Below are 14,335 nucleotides of genomic sequence, written 5' to 3'. Positions count from 1 at the left end.
CTTGGCAACAATGACATGATCTGAAATATTGCCTCCGCTATGGCTGGCAGCAACTTTTCTTGGCTTAGAAAACTAGAAAACCCTTGCAGTAGGGTGGAGAAGTCCATATAGTGGCCACTGGCCATAAAGGTCTTTATGAAAGGGTTACTGAATGAATCTAGGAGCCTGCATTCACTATATCCGCTCTCCTACAGTACACGGAAATGCAATTACTTTAGTAAATATAAACTGCTAAATACCTTTTCCCATCAGCAGTATATAGCAGTCATATGACTTCTACAAGTGTAACCCAGACACCGATAGAGGTTTTCCTTCCACTGTCCTATGAGGCTGCAGGACCCCTGACCCTCTGTCTGGACAGTGCTGATTGGCTCTGTGCCAATCACATGCACCTTCCCAAGAAAAAAAAAAATAACAAAAAACCTCTCTAGCAATACACACCAAACTGAGCATGTTTAGTGCCCCCAAGGCTCTGTACTATCAGAAGATGGATTGGGAACAGTAAAAGAAGAGGAGGATAAGAGAAGACAGGTTTAAACAGCCTTTTTACACAATGCAGAGAATTACCGGTAACCCCTTAGGTTTCACAGTGAGTATAACAAGCATGTTTCACTGCATATACTGCCTGATTTTACTGTTGTGGGTTTAACACTTAAAGAGATTGTAGAGGCAGAAGGTTAATTTTATCTTAATTAGTGATCGACCAATATCGGTTTTTCGTTGCCGATACCGATATTTTGGCCAATGCATATCGGTATCGGCCGATATTCGTCGATATTTTTGTACATTTAAAAAAAAAATGTTTTTTTATTTATTTTTTCTTGACAGGTACTCTTGTGGAGGGATCTGGGGGTCACCACTTCCGGGTTTTTGCATGGAGACCCGATTAGAGCTGGTGAGACGGGAGACCCGGGCGAGCCGCAGAGTGGCAGCAGGAGGGGGGAACGTCCCCTCCCGCTCCTTGTAATGACAGCTGAGTGGCTTCTCAGCCGCATCAGTTGTCATTACAAGACAGCCAACTGTTGGCTATGGACACCGGTACTGGGGTGATGCCTCTAGCTGCAAGCATCACTCCAGTATAGCACTTTCCCGAAATATTGGCAATATCAGTAACCTCCGGGGGGACGATTCCGATATATAATCGGGAAAAGTGCACGTCGGCCCTCGATATCAGTTTTGTCGATAATCGGTCGATCCCCAATCTTTTTTTATTAAAAATTTTACAGTATAACAAATCAGTAATAAGTACAGGTAAAGTACACATAGTCATAGTACAATAGTATTCATTCTGGTAAGGAGTAAACCGAACTGGGGAAGGGTAGGGCAGGAGGGGTGGGAGGAGAAACGGGGTCCGAGGTTTATAACCGGAGAAAGGAAGTGGGTCAGCAGGAAGTGTTCTTAAATGAGTCTTGAAAAGTAAATGTATAACAGTCCGTAGATGGGTCTGATGGTTGCGAGATGAAAAGGAGGTAGGGGTCCCATTTCTGATGAAAGGACTTTCGTGAAGAGGGGGCGGTAAAGTCCGTATTGAGGCGATCAATAGATAAAAGTGTGGTAAGCTCTGATCTAACCCGTGAAACCCAGGGAGGTGTTGTAGATATCCAATGGGCAAGGATTGATCGTCTGGCTACAAGGAGGCAGGTCAGAATCCACAACCGAACTGTAGAGGCCGAGGGGCCCGACCATTTTTGTAGGCGTTTGTCCCAATATCCAAACAACAGCAGCAGAGGGTCTTTGGGTACTAGGAGGCGTGTCACATCCTTGATGAGTGTCAAGACTTGATCCCAAAACAGAGAGATGGACGGACAGGACCAAAATTTGTGGCAAAGAGAAGGCTTCTCAGCTGAACATTGTGGACATCTATGAGTATCAGGAATCGTCTTGTCAGAGAGGAATGGGATATGGGCCGGTGAAAAATTTTCAACTGCGTCCCTTTCCAGACCGCGTTGGGGGTGAGCCCAAGGGTAGTGCGGAGACCACTGATCATATTGGGTAGGGTGTCCTCCCCAGGAAAGTCCTTAAGCCAATTGGATGCAGTAGAGGTGAATACAGCGGGGGGGGGGGGGCACATCTGCAGTTGGGGTTTGTAGATACTCGAAATTGTAAAGACAGCAGACTCGAGCAGGTTATCTAATATGGATGGCCTGAATCTGTCCGCCAGTCCCTTGGCAACAGTAGCAAGGAAGTGAAGGCATTGGGACAGGTAAAAGAGGTCCGGGTCCTGGAGGTCATATTTAACAATAGTGGTGCAGAGAGGGTAACTGCAATACCAGTTTGCAGGCCGCACAGGTGTGCAAAGGTTACCAGACCCCTCTCTTCCCAGGATTGATACGCTGCGTGCTCTAGTCCCGGAGGGAAATTAGGATTACCACGAATCGGGAGGTATTTGGAAAAGTATAAGGGTAGTTTCAGGAGCTTCCGAACCTCCCTCCATGCGATAGCAGTGTCCCTAAGGAGCAGATTATGTCGGAGATCAGGGCCCAGATGGACCCACTTAGTATGCAAAATAGCAGACAGGGAGTAAGGACTGGACATCTGGGACTCCAGGTCAAAGTTGGAATATTGAGAGGTCCGAGATATCCAGTCTAAAGCCACTCTAAGTAAACAGGACAAATTGTACAATCTCAGATTAGGGAAATTAATACCCGCGTCACTCCTGGGGAGATGCAGTTTTTTGAAAGAGATACGGTGTCTCTTCCCCCTCCAAAGAAAACGAGAAAAGGCCTTCTCGAGCAGTTGGACGTCCTTGTGTCTAATCAGCAGGGGGAGAGTTTGAAGAAAATACAGCAGTCGGGCAAAGCTTACCATCTTGACTAGGTGGCATCTCCCCAAAAGCGACAATGGCAGTTCCATCCAGTTTTCCAGTTCCCTCGTTATTTTGGAGAATAGAGGAGGATAATTTAGAGTATAGATAGATCCCGGGGTCCTCCCTATTTTAATACCTAAATATGTGATATGTTTGGACGCTATCATAAATGGGGAGTCTCAATCCCCAATCTTAATGCATTCTATACATTAGGATAAAAAAAACCTGTGTGCAGCAGCCCCTCTCAGCCCGTCTGTATCCAGCGATGTTGCAGGAGTGTCTAAGCTGCCCAGGACTCCCCTCCTCATTGGCTGAGACAGCAATGTGGTGCCATTGGCTCCTGCTGCTGTCAACCAAAATCTTTCAGCCAATCAGGAGAGACAGGGGCGGGTCCCAGCTCCATGTCAGAATGGACACAGGGAGCTGTGACCCAGCTTGAGTCCCCCCATTCCTAGCTGTTTGCTATGGGGGCACTCAACCGGAGGGAGGGGCCAAGAGCACCAAAGAGTAACCCGAGAAAAGGAGGATCCAGGATGCTCTGAGGAAACCCAAACGTATAGAGCAGGCAAGTATAACATTGTTATTTTTTTAAAATACACGATACTTTACAATCACTTTAAAGTACTATTTCCTCCATCTTTATGACACCCACTGGCAAATAAATGATAAAATTATTAAATGATTACCAATTCAGTCCCTACAATGGCTGACTTTAAACGTTAACACAAGATAAGATAACATCATACCCAACATTTTACAGAATCACATTCTGGCTGGCATGGACTCAATTAAATGGTTATGAGAATGCAACAGTATCATGGTGAGCCATTGGTTTGCAATAAGGAGAGCCAGAAAAAAAAAAGAGAGAAAGAAGGAAACCCAGTCTTCTGGAATATGATCACACCCTTCTTTAACTCAACTAGAGCAGCTATGCTTACATTTTACAATCATTTTCAACTATATTCTAGTTCAACAAAAGAAAAAGCCAGCACCACACCCTGGTAAAATGGAATATCTCAGCTATATTCATGAATAAACAAACTTGATAAATGTGGCTAATAAATTAATAGTAAACTAAATTAAACTTTACAACATGTTTTTGCCAAAGGAAAAAGTTGAAAATGTTCTTGCCAAATAACTTCAGAATTGTACTGTCCAGATATGTTGCCTGCCAGTTGTCAGCACAACGATGCAGCAAAACCATTGACGTACTCAATGAAGAATGCCTATCTACAACAGCTATATCCCCGGACGAAACCTCAAGAACTTCATCTTTCCATCACATGTGGACATACAGTTCCAAGTATGTTACACCAAAAAAGAACTTTCTGTACATTTACTGTTGGCAGGCAGCTCTCCCATCCCCTGTGGCATACCCGTACATCGCTGTGAACTTCCTGGTTTAGGGATGCGCATACACACATCCCCTACTGATCTGTGCTATGAGTGAACACACCACAAGTTTTTCAGCAAGTTACAGCCAATGATATTGGCTCTATACCTGCTGATCGGCTGTGGCAATCACAGCACAGACTTCTGTGTGTTTGTAAACAAACACAACACACAGATTCTTGCTGTATTTCCCCAATTTCAGTTATCATGGAGAGGAGTCACTCCAGCCAGATCTGTAGATAAAAGCCGCACACATATACTTGCATACACTGGTTAGGCACACAGTTAATACCTTGATTGACCTCCTGATGACTCCTGTCACCAAGCGTCATTCGTACAGTACAGTAGTACTATATAAGGGTCACTAGCAATGTCAGTGTCAGTCAGTGTCCTTTACCACTCAATGTCAGTTAGCTCCAGAATGCCCACCACACTATAGGTCGCTGATCGCCGCCATTACTAGTATACTGCCCATACGGATCAGTATCTTATTCACAATCAGAACTATACTACCGTCCCCAATAGTATTGTGTCCTCGAATACGCAGTTTGGTTTTTACCAAAGACATGTAGCAGAATGAAAAGGAGGGCAAAAGAATTTAGGCCCGACTGCATGGGCATGCGGTCACCCCTCCCTCTTTAATTAATAACATTTAAAAAAAAAAAAATATATAGATATATCGGTTAAGTTTAAAGGAGCACTGTACCTTTAAATATGTAAAATAAAATATGTATTACAATAAATATGTAAATGAGGGGTTTTAGGAGGGAAGGATAGGTATCACGTGACTTTCGAAGTAGCCTAGAAGTAATGTGATTGGTTAGAATGTTCTAGAAGTGGGGCTTATTAGATAAAGGACCCCCGCTCTGAGGTAACTGCACAGTAAGACCGGAAGGGCGTGACGAGCTCCCCACCCCCCCCCCCCCCTTGCCGCAAGGCACGTTTGTGTGGTTTGTCACCCTTTTTATTGAAAGGGGGGACTGGTTTATGATTTATGCCATTTGTGCTCGAGTCTTTTATGACTGAGCAAAAATTGAAGTTTGCATTTAATAAAGTTGAATGTATAATTATTATTATTGAATTGTTAGAATGTGATGAGATTTATTAAAATTTTATTTACACCAATAAACGTGCCGCGGCCAAAATTTTTGCCAACCTATAATGATGTCTGTGTTTTATTTATGTATTATGATTATTTCAGTATTCGGGAGAGGGAACAGGTGCGGCCTCACCTGCATTCCCCTACATTTTGGCCTAAATTGAAGCAATTTGATTTAATTGGATATGCTTTATAACAAAAAGTAGAAAATATTTTCAAAATATTTGTTTTCATTTATATAATAAATAAAAAAAAAAAAAAAAAAAACCCAGTGGTGATCAAATACCACGAAAAGAAAGCTATATTTATGTGGAAAAAAAAATATATAAATTTAATTTGGGTAGTGTTGAATGACCAAGCAGTTGCCAATTAAAATAGTGCAGTGCTGAATAGCAAAAAAACGTGCCGGTCATGAAGGGGGTAAAACCTTCCGGAGGTCAAGTTGTTAAATCCATACCATACACTCAACTGCACATTTTTATTTCTGAGTGTCCCATGGTTCCCAAAACCAGGCTGCTCCTTTATGCAAATCCAGAATTGGCTGGAGTAGGTGGAGCTCAAGCTCCCATTGCATTAAAAAAATGCAGGGAAAAAAAGAGGGAAACATTATGTTGGAGAGAAGAGGTCAGAATTAGGCGTCATTCATGCAGGGCATGCTACAGCATACACCCATGTGAGGGCCATGTTTACCCACACCAGGATGCAGGGAGGAACTGTACATTCTTGTGCAGGCAGTCCCACTGATGTTAATTGGGACGCAGCAGCTGAATGGACGCAGCAGCTGAATGGACGCAGCAGCTTCTCCCAGTATGACATCTGCGCAGGTGTACCGCCCTGAAAACTCACACTGTCTGCGTTCGGGTCTGAGCACGTACACCGCTGTCAAGTTGGAAGCAGCAGCTGCACCCCGATTGACACCAAAGGGAGGAAAGTAAACATGGCCCTCTTATGGGCAAATACTGTAGTCCTGTGTAAATGATGCCTTAAGAGTGCACTCACACTGGGCACGGTTACACTGATCTGTGCCTAAGTGCAAGTGTCCCTCTTCCCACATATATCATCACCTCTAAACAACCAGACCACAGTGATACCTGCTTTGTGTCTAGAGATCTATGGAGAGTTCTGTGCTCAGACAAGGTTTTCGCTGAAGTGCACTGACCACAAGTGCATTGTGCCCTGACCATCTCTTCTAATTGGTTTTGGGTGCATGTTTAGGGCGGTTCTTCACCCTAGAAACCAAAAATTTCAAGTCAGCAGCTACAAATGCTGTAGCTGCTGACTTTTAATAAGGGGACACTCCCCTGTTCAGGGATCCAGCGTGGTCCTAAACTGAGTTGGCTCTTTGGCCATCTTTGGGTCCACGAGATGGCATGTTTACTTTGGGAAGTCAGCTGTGACCGCTTAGGGCTTCACAGCCAGCTGCCCACTGCAAATGCAGGAGCCATGCTGAGCTTTGTGAGAGGTCTTGTAGCTTTCTTTGATTCTAGGACTTTTGCTGTGTCCCAGAAGGCTGCAGGAGAAGGGGGGGGAGTGATCCGACCAGAAGTGGAAGCAGGTAGTTGCCAAAACCAGATACCATTCTCCTCCCCCAAAATAATAATAATAATAAAAAAAAAAGAAGTGCCAAGACGTAAAGAGGTGGAGGGAAGGAGGCAGGCAAGCAAAACTTCTTTTGGGTGAAGTTCCACTTTAACCATTCCCGGGCACAGATCAAAGCATTACACAAACAAACTGGACTGTGGAACATGGTTAAAACTGCCAGTTTGAGTACACTTTGCGTATTTATATACGGTGTGACCAGTTTCTCTGACACTCCGGACCTTTGTGAAGAAATCTACAGATGTGTAGGCATACCTAGGTACCTGCAAGTCTAGTACACCACCAGTTAAGCCAGTACAGATTCCCAAAAGTTCACTTTTATGTTTCCATAGTACTACATGTTGTGAACACAAATAACCTCTAGCCGGCAAGGGTCAGCTTTTCTGAAAGTACGCTGTGTACATTCCTAAATCTAATATAGGAGGATAAGTAAAGGAAATTACCAGTTACCCAAGACAGCAGGAATAAATGCATTTATAACCATCAGTTTGTTTGAAGCCAAGGCTTACAGCAGACATTAAGGTTGATCAGACACAATCACTGTAAACTACTATAATGTGCTTTTACTTTGACTTTATAGGTTGTTTATTGCAGGAAACGCTTACTATAAAGCACACCATATACCAATTTCTTATCCCCTATGGATTACTTTTACCGCATTCCCAGTTCTACAAAACACTAAATGACAAGTTCCCTGCACTATGGAGATCTAAATATCTATGTCTCAATCTTCAGACAAAGCCATATGGGTTGGGTTGAAAAAAAAAAAAAGCTAAAGAGACAATTCACTTTACAAAGAGAATGTTTACTTATCTTAGTGAAGTTTGTTCTCAAGCCTCCAATCACGTGCAAGGGGAGGTTCACCCTAAATGACCTGATGAACAGTGTTAATTTTGATGTCAAATTACGATTTAGTTTTAGACAGTCTTTTGACTAAAATACCATTTTAATTTTAGTCGTATTCTAGTCACTGGAATTGTTTTAGTGTTAGTTGTATTTTAGTCACCTAAAATCTCCAGTGTCAAACTAACAAGAAAATTGCTTTTTGACAAAAGAAGTGTAACTAAAATCTAAAAAAACAAAAAAAGTGTCAATTCTATTGGCTTTAATGCCATTTCACACATTACCTGAATGAAAAAACGAACAGTTCACTGTTAATAATGAAAACAAGTATCATGATGCTCTTTCTAAATAAAACCAAGATTTTTAAACAAATATTATTATGCAATATTTATTATTATTAATATAGATTATATTGCTTTTTGACCACTGTTAATTTTAATGTAAAAATGTATTTAGTTTTAGTCATAGTCTTTTGACTAAAATGCCGTTTTAGTCGTATTCTAGTCATCCGAATTGAAACTTAATTTTATTTCCGTTGTTTTTGTTACTGAAAACATGCAGCGGACAAAAAACTATGATGAAAAAATTTTCGTTGACAAAATAACACTGCTGGTAAAGCCTGTTACTATGAAAAAATTAATTGAAATGCCAAACTTTTGAGTTGTCACCAGAACAGGAATAGAGGGAAAGTTTTACAATAGGTGCACCTGTTTCTGTTTCATTGACAACTTTCTATAGGGTAATTCCCTCACTTTGAAGAAATTTCCTCTCACATTCTGTTGGGTCTACAGAAAAAGGAAGCAAAGGTAAACCTTTCCAAAAGGGACACAAACCGAACAAAAAAACATCTGATAAGGGTTCTGACTTTTTCTCTAGTCTATCCAAAATTTAAGAAAAAGGTTTTGGATTTGAATACTGTATCCTGATTGCAATTTAAGCTAAAGTCAAAATGGGGGGGAGGGGGGGGAGGGGGGGAAGCTATCCTGTGCTAAACATTTTCTGTTGCTTTGCCATATGGCACGTCTTAGTCAAAAAAAAAAAAAATTAAAACCATGTCACTTTCATATGTAATAAACAGGCAAAAAATTTGGGGGAGCATACCCATGTATTTCTAAAGCTGCTGCAGCTATGAACCAATAGACATGTATATTAAAAAAGAATAGCGCGCAAATGCAAAAGAAATAACTACCAAATCTGAAGACAATCCATAGATAAAAATGGGGGTTTGGTCCCACCATATGGCCATATCGTGCTCAAGCCCACTACTGCGTCAAAGTACCCCATTATCAGTGGGTCCTACACTATCCATGAAAAAGAGATGAATCCAGCCTTTCTATTCCTTGGAGATAATACTCCTTGCTAGGAGAGATGTGCAAATGCACTACAGGGGACTCCTCCTATATCCACTTGATGGAAGTGTCTGGGATTAATCATGGACCCTGCCACACATGTATCCTCACCTGATCCCCTCGAGGTGGCCGCAGGACCCTCCAGTGCCCCACTTGTGATTGATGCATTATCAGCAGTTTTGGAGTCTTTGGTATCCCGGGTGGAGGTAGCCTGTCAGGGACGGGGGTCAAGAAAGCGACCCCCGCCTACCCCTATTTCATCTGACACCTCAGATACGGATTCTGAGCTTGTCACTGCAGCTGCAGGTCCCTCTTCTGGGGCTGCTGTCCCGGGTACGGTCTCCTCAGACAGCGAGGAGGACGTTTCTGCCTCCGCCATAGCACAAGAAGAAGCGTTGGTGGACGCACTAGTCATGTCTGTCCGAGAAACCTTAAGTCTTGAGGTTACACAGGCAGAGGTAGCTGACACTGAAATTCCCTTTGGGACCAGCAAGCCTACCAAAATGGCGAAGGTTTTTCCCTTGCCCAAATGTTTTGGTAATCTAATTAAAGAAGAATGGGATCGTCCGAAACGAACCCCTGCTATTTCCAAACGCATTGCTAGGCGCTATCCGTTTGAGGAATCCCTCCTTAAAAAATGGCGGTACCACCAGTGGTGGACCCACCGATTTCCAGACTAAATAAAGCCACTGTTATCCCGTTGGAGGACGCTCCGTCCTTTAGGGATCCGGTGGATTGAAAAGTGGAAGCGGAATCCCGCTCCATTTTTTCCCTGATAGGGTCAACATTTAGGCCATTGGTGGCCATTGGTGGCCATTGGTTTAGTCTCACAAACATTGACAGAATGGACCAAATTGTTACGCCGTGACATAAAGGGGAGAAGTATCCCCCCGGCAGTATCAGATTTGCTGGAGCAGATTATACAAGGGCTACAGTTCATCTGTGACGCCGCCCTGGACGCCACTACCTTGCTAAAACCATGTCACTTTCATTTGTACCCATTTCTGGCAGGCACCCGTCCCACTTCCGCCTGGATCACCTGGGCAATCTAGGAAGATGAAGTTCCCCCTGAGACCAGTTGTGAAGCCACAGCTAGCCTCCCACATCCAAGATAGAAGTGTCAGGAACCCGAAGAATGGCCCAGGTGAGGACAGCACTGGATTCCTGGACTGGCAAATGTGTGTTTATTGAAAGTCAGCAGCTACAGTATTTGTAACGGTTGACTTTCACTAAATTATTTTTGACCGAAGATCCTCTTTAAGCCATAACCAGTGGATCCATTTGTTCAAGCAGTTGATACAGTGCCGTGTGAGTAGAACAACTTTTATATTGTTTTTTCTTAGAATGTAAAGGCAGAATTTTAGAGAACCAAAGGAATTATCGATTTAACCTTTCTGTGAAGGTAATAAAACGGAGAGTGTTTTTCCAATTTGTTTTGAGAGAAAGCCGTGAATGTAGTGTGTGAAAGTGAAGAGAAAAAATTGGATTTTTGACTTACCGTAAATCCATTTCTCTGATGTTCATTGACGGAATCAGCTCCTGATCTTCATGACCATTGGGCTATACTGCCCCATACAGGAGTAGGGTAGTAGGCAGAAAAAGAATCTGGCTACGCCTATGGGAGTCCCAGGGGGTATACCCCCCTCTCTATGCTATAGGTACTCAGTTTTGTTACAAGCAGTGTCAGAAGAATTACAACTCCACAGAGGGGTGGGTGCTGTGTCCGTCAATGAACAGCAGAGAAATTGATTTTATGGCAAGTCAAAAATCCCATTTTCTCTTTTGTTCATTGACGGACACAGCTCCTGATGAAAGAAGGATAGTATACTCGCGCCTAGGTAATTTTGTGTGGTATTATAGGAAGCAGCAAGTAATCAAGAACACTAACTAGAAAAAAGATAATGATCTCATGGGTAAGTAATGTATGTAAAAATACTGCGCTACCCTGGTAAAATTAAGTATTGAAAAGTGCACGTGCAAACTTGTAAACAATGCTTACATAAAAACGTATTGCTGATAAATGGTGTTATTAATAAATTAATATTAGAATAATCAATAAATAATTATATATTCTGTAATATTCCGTGATAAACCTCTAAAGTGCACGTGCAAACGTGTAAACCATAAATTGATAATATGATAATAACTTTCAGTATGTTGAATATAAATAAAGCACAAAAATTGATTAACATAAAAGTCCAATATAAAAATAGTCCGTGAAGTGAACACAACTTAGTAAGTGCAAAAACGTGCTCAAAAACTCTTGGTGTGGGAATGGGGTAGTGCGTGCCGGTGGTCCTTGGGTTCTCACACTCTGTGCCCAGGGGTAAGGTAACACCAGAAGGTGTGGATTCCAATGGCATACGCCAATAGGAATCAAAAGCGCTTTGTCTGCTGCTCCTATGTATGGATAGGTGGGTGGACGATCTCCTTATGGATAGGGATGAGCATTCAGCATGGAAGAAAGAAGGTAGAGGCTCCTCATAGTGTAAAAAGGTTTTGTAACCTTTATTAAAACTTCAAAAAATGCACATTAATCTTCACATACAACATCCAAAAATCCATAAAACCCCCGATCGGTACTGCAGCTTGTACTTTAAAAACACTCCAAATGAGATAAAAACACTCCAGATAAAAACGTGGGTGACACAGCAAACAAACTCGACCCAAAAAAAGCTACAGGGTCAGTGTGGTAATGAAGCCGCTCTTAGAGCTCCTATGTTGCCTCGCGGCTAGGATACACATAGGACGCTGGCTCTACCCGCTGATTGCGCCGAACCCGGAAGTAGGAATCTCGGCGTGCGGTCCAGCTACTGACTCAAGAGAAAGGCAACGTGCATGCCAACTTGACGCGTTTCGTCAGAGTGTGACGTCTTCGGAAGTGGCACGTACGTTGCGTTTCAGCTTGGTTATATGGAGGAATATTGGCTCATTTCCGCTGTTTTGCACCAGCTGTTTTGCACCAGGAAATGAGCCAATATTCCTCCATATAACCAAGCTGAAACGCAACGTACGTGCCACTTCCGAAGACGTCACACTCTGACGAAACGCGTCAAGTTGGCACGCATGTTGCCTCGCTCTGAGTCAGTAGCTGGACCGCACGCCGAGATTCCTACTTCCGGGTTCGGCGCAATCAGCGGGTAGAGCCAGCGTCCTATGTGTATCCAAGCCGCGAGGCAACATAGGAGCTCTAAGAGCGGCTTCATTACCACACTGACCCTGTAGCTTTTTTTGGGTCGAGTTTGTTTGCTGTGTCACCCACGTTTTTATCTGGAGTGTTTTTATCTCATTTGGAGTGTTTTTAAAGTACAAGCTGCAGTACCGATCGGGGGTTTTATGGATTTTTGGATGTTGTATGTGAAGATTGATGTGCATTTTTTGAAGTTTTAATAAAGGGTACAAAACCTTTTTACACTATGAGGAGCCTCTACCTTCTTTCTTCCATGCTGAATGCTCATCCCTATCCATAAGGAGATCGCCCACCCACCTATCCATACATAGGAGCAGCAGACAAAGCGCTTTCGATTCCTATTGGCGTATGCCATTGGAATCCACACCTTCTGGTAAGTGTGTTACCTTACCCCTGGGCACAGAGTGTGAGAACCCAAGGACCACCGGCACGCACTACCCCATTCCCACACCAAGAGTTTTTGAGCACGTTTTTGCACTTACTAAGTTGTGTTCACTTCACGGACTATTTTTATATTGGACTTTTATGTTAATCAATTTTTGTGCTTTATTTATATTCAACATACTGAAAGTTATTTATTATCATATTATCAATTTATGGTTTACACGTTTGCACGTGCACTTTAGAGGTTTATCACGGAATATCACAGAATATATATTTATTTATTGATTATTCTAATATTAATTTATTTATAACACCATTTATCAGCAATAAGTTTTTATGTAAGCATTGTTTACAAGTTTGCGCGTGCACTTTTCAATACTTAATTTTACCAGGGTAGCGCAGTATTTTTACATACATTACAGCTCCTGATCTTCATGACCATTGGGATGTCCCAAAGCAGTATTAAACATGAGGGGTGGGAACAGAAAAAAAAATCCCCAAGGCTAAACAGTAGCCAACCAGGCAACATGAGCTCAACCAAAAACAACTGGAGCCCACCTGAAAAACACAATACACCCTCAAAGAGGATCAGGTCCTCTAAACAGCAGCCTGCAAAACTCTGCGGCCAAAAGAAGCATCCGCAGATGCCAACACATCCACTTTATAGAACTTCGTGAAAGTGCTGCCTTGCAAACCTGCATCACTGACGCCTGATGACAGAAGGCCCAGGAGGCACTAAAGTAGAATGTGCCTTGACAGGGAAAGGAGGAACCTGACCCCTGATGGAATAGGCCTGAATAACTGTCTGTCTGATCCATCTCTGCAGAGGAAGCGGACAACCCTTTCCAAGGCCCATCCGTGAGCAAAAATAGTGAGTCTGACTTCCTAAAAGACTCCATAGCTGCCAGGTACACCCTAATTGCCCGGACCACATCCAAGGCAATTTCCTTTGGATGTTTTGACCTGGGACAACAACAGGGAAGGCAACACAATGTCTTCATTCAAATTAAAATCAGAGACAACCCTTGGGAGGAATGACGGACAGGGGCAAAGAACCACCTTATCTCTGTAAATCACCAAGTAAGGTGAACGACAGCATAACGCCGCCAGTTCTGACACCCTGCGCGCAGAGGTGAAAGCAACTGAAAAAAGCCACCTTCTGAGACACCGTAAGTAAGGGAATCTCCCGAAGATTCTCAAAGGGAGACTTCTGGAGGAACGAAAGCACCAAATTGAGGTCCCAAGGTGGCAACGGAGACCGCACTGGAGGAACCAAATGTCAGACCCCCTGAAGAAAGGTATGCACCAGGGAGTGTGTGGCCAAGGGTCGTTGGAAGAAGACACCTGGCCCTTGATGGTACTTAAGGCCAATTTCTGTTCAACCCCCCGTTGAAGGAAGGTCAAAATCCGAGCCACAGAGAAGAAGTGAGGATGAACCTCAAGAGACTCACACCATGTAATGTACGTCTTCCACGTACGGTGGTAGATCTTCCTAGAAGTAGATTTGGGTGGACGCAATGATTGTGTCTGCGCGTGAGACTTTAAAAAAATGGGAGGATGCAGCTGAAGCTGCAGCGGAGGCGTCTGTTCCCTTTGGCACTCACAAGCCGTCTAGAGCGGCAAAGGTGTTTCCTTTCCCCTCCTATTTTGACAGGTTTGTTGCAAAATAGTGG

At 43.2% G+C, this 14,335-nt stretch overlaps 1 protein-coding gene across 2 annotated transcripts in view; it reads right to left on the bottom strand.

Moving 5' to 3' along the window:
• SESTD1 (SEC14 and spectrin domain containing 1) overlaps positions 1-14,335 on the bottom strand; it is a 252,822-nt gene that overhangs the window by 179,142 nt on the left and 59,345 nt on the right. The window lies entirely within an intron of this gene.

This window comes from Pelophylax lessonae (genome assembly GCF_965119305.1).
Source record: "Pelophylax lessonae genome assembly, chromosome: 6".
Taxonomy (NCBI): Eukaryota; Metazoa; Chordata; class Amphibia; order Anura; family Ranidae; genus Pelophylax; species Pelophylax lessonae.
Note: the sequence above shows the minus strand (reverse complement) of the source record. Positions and strands in the feature narration are given on the sequence as shown.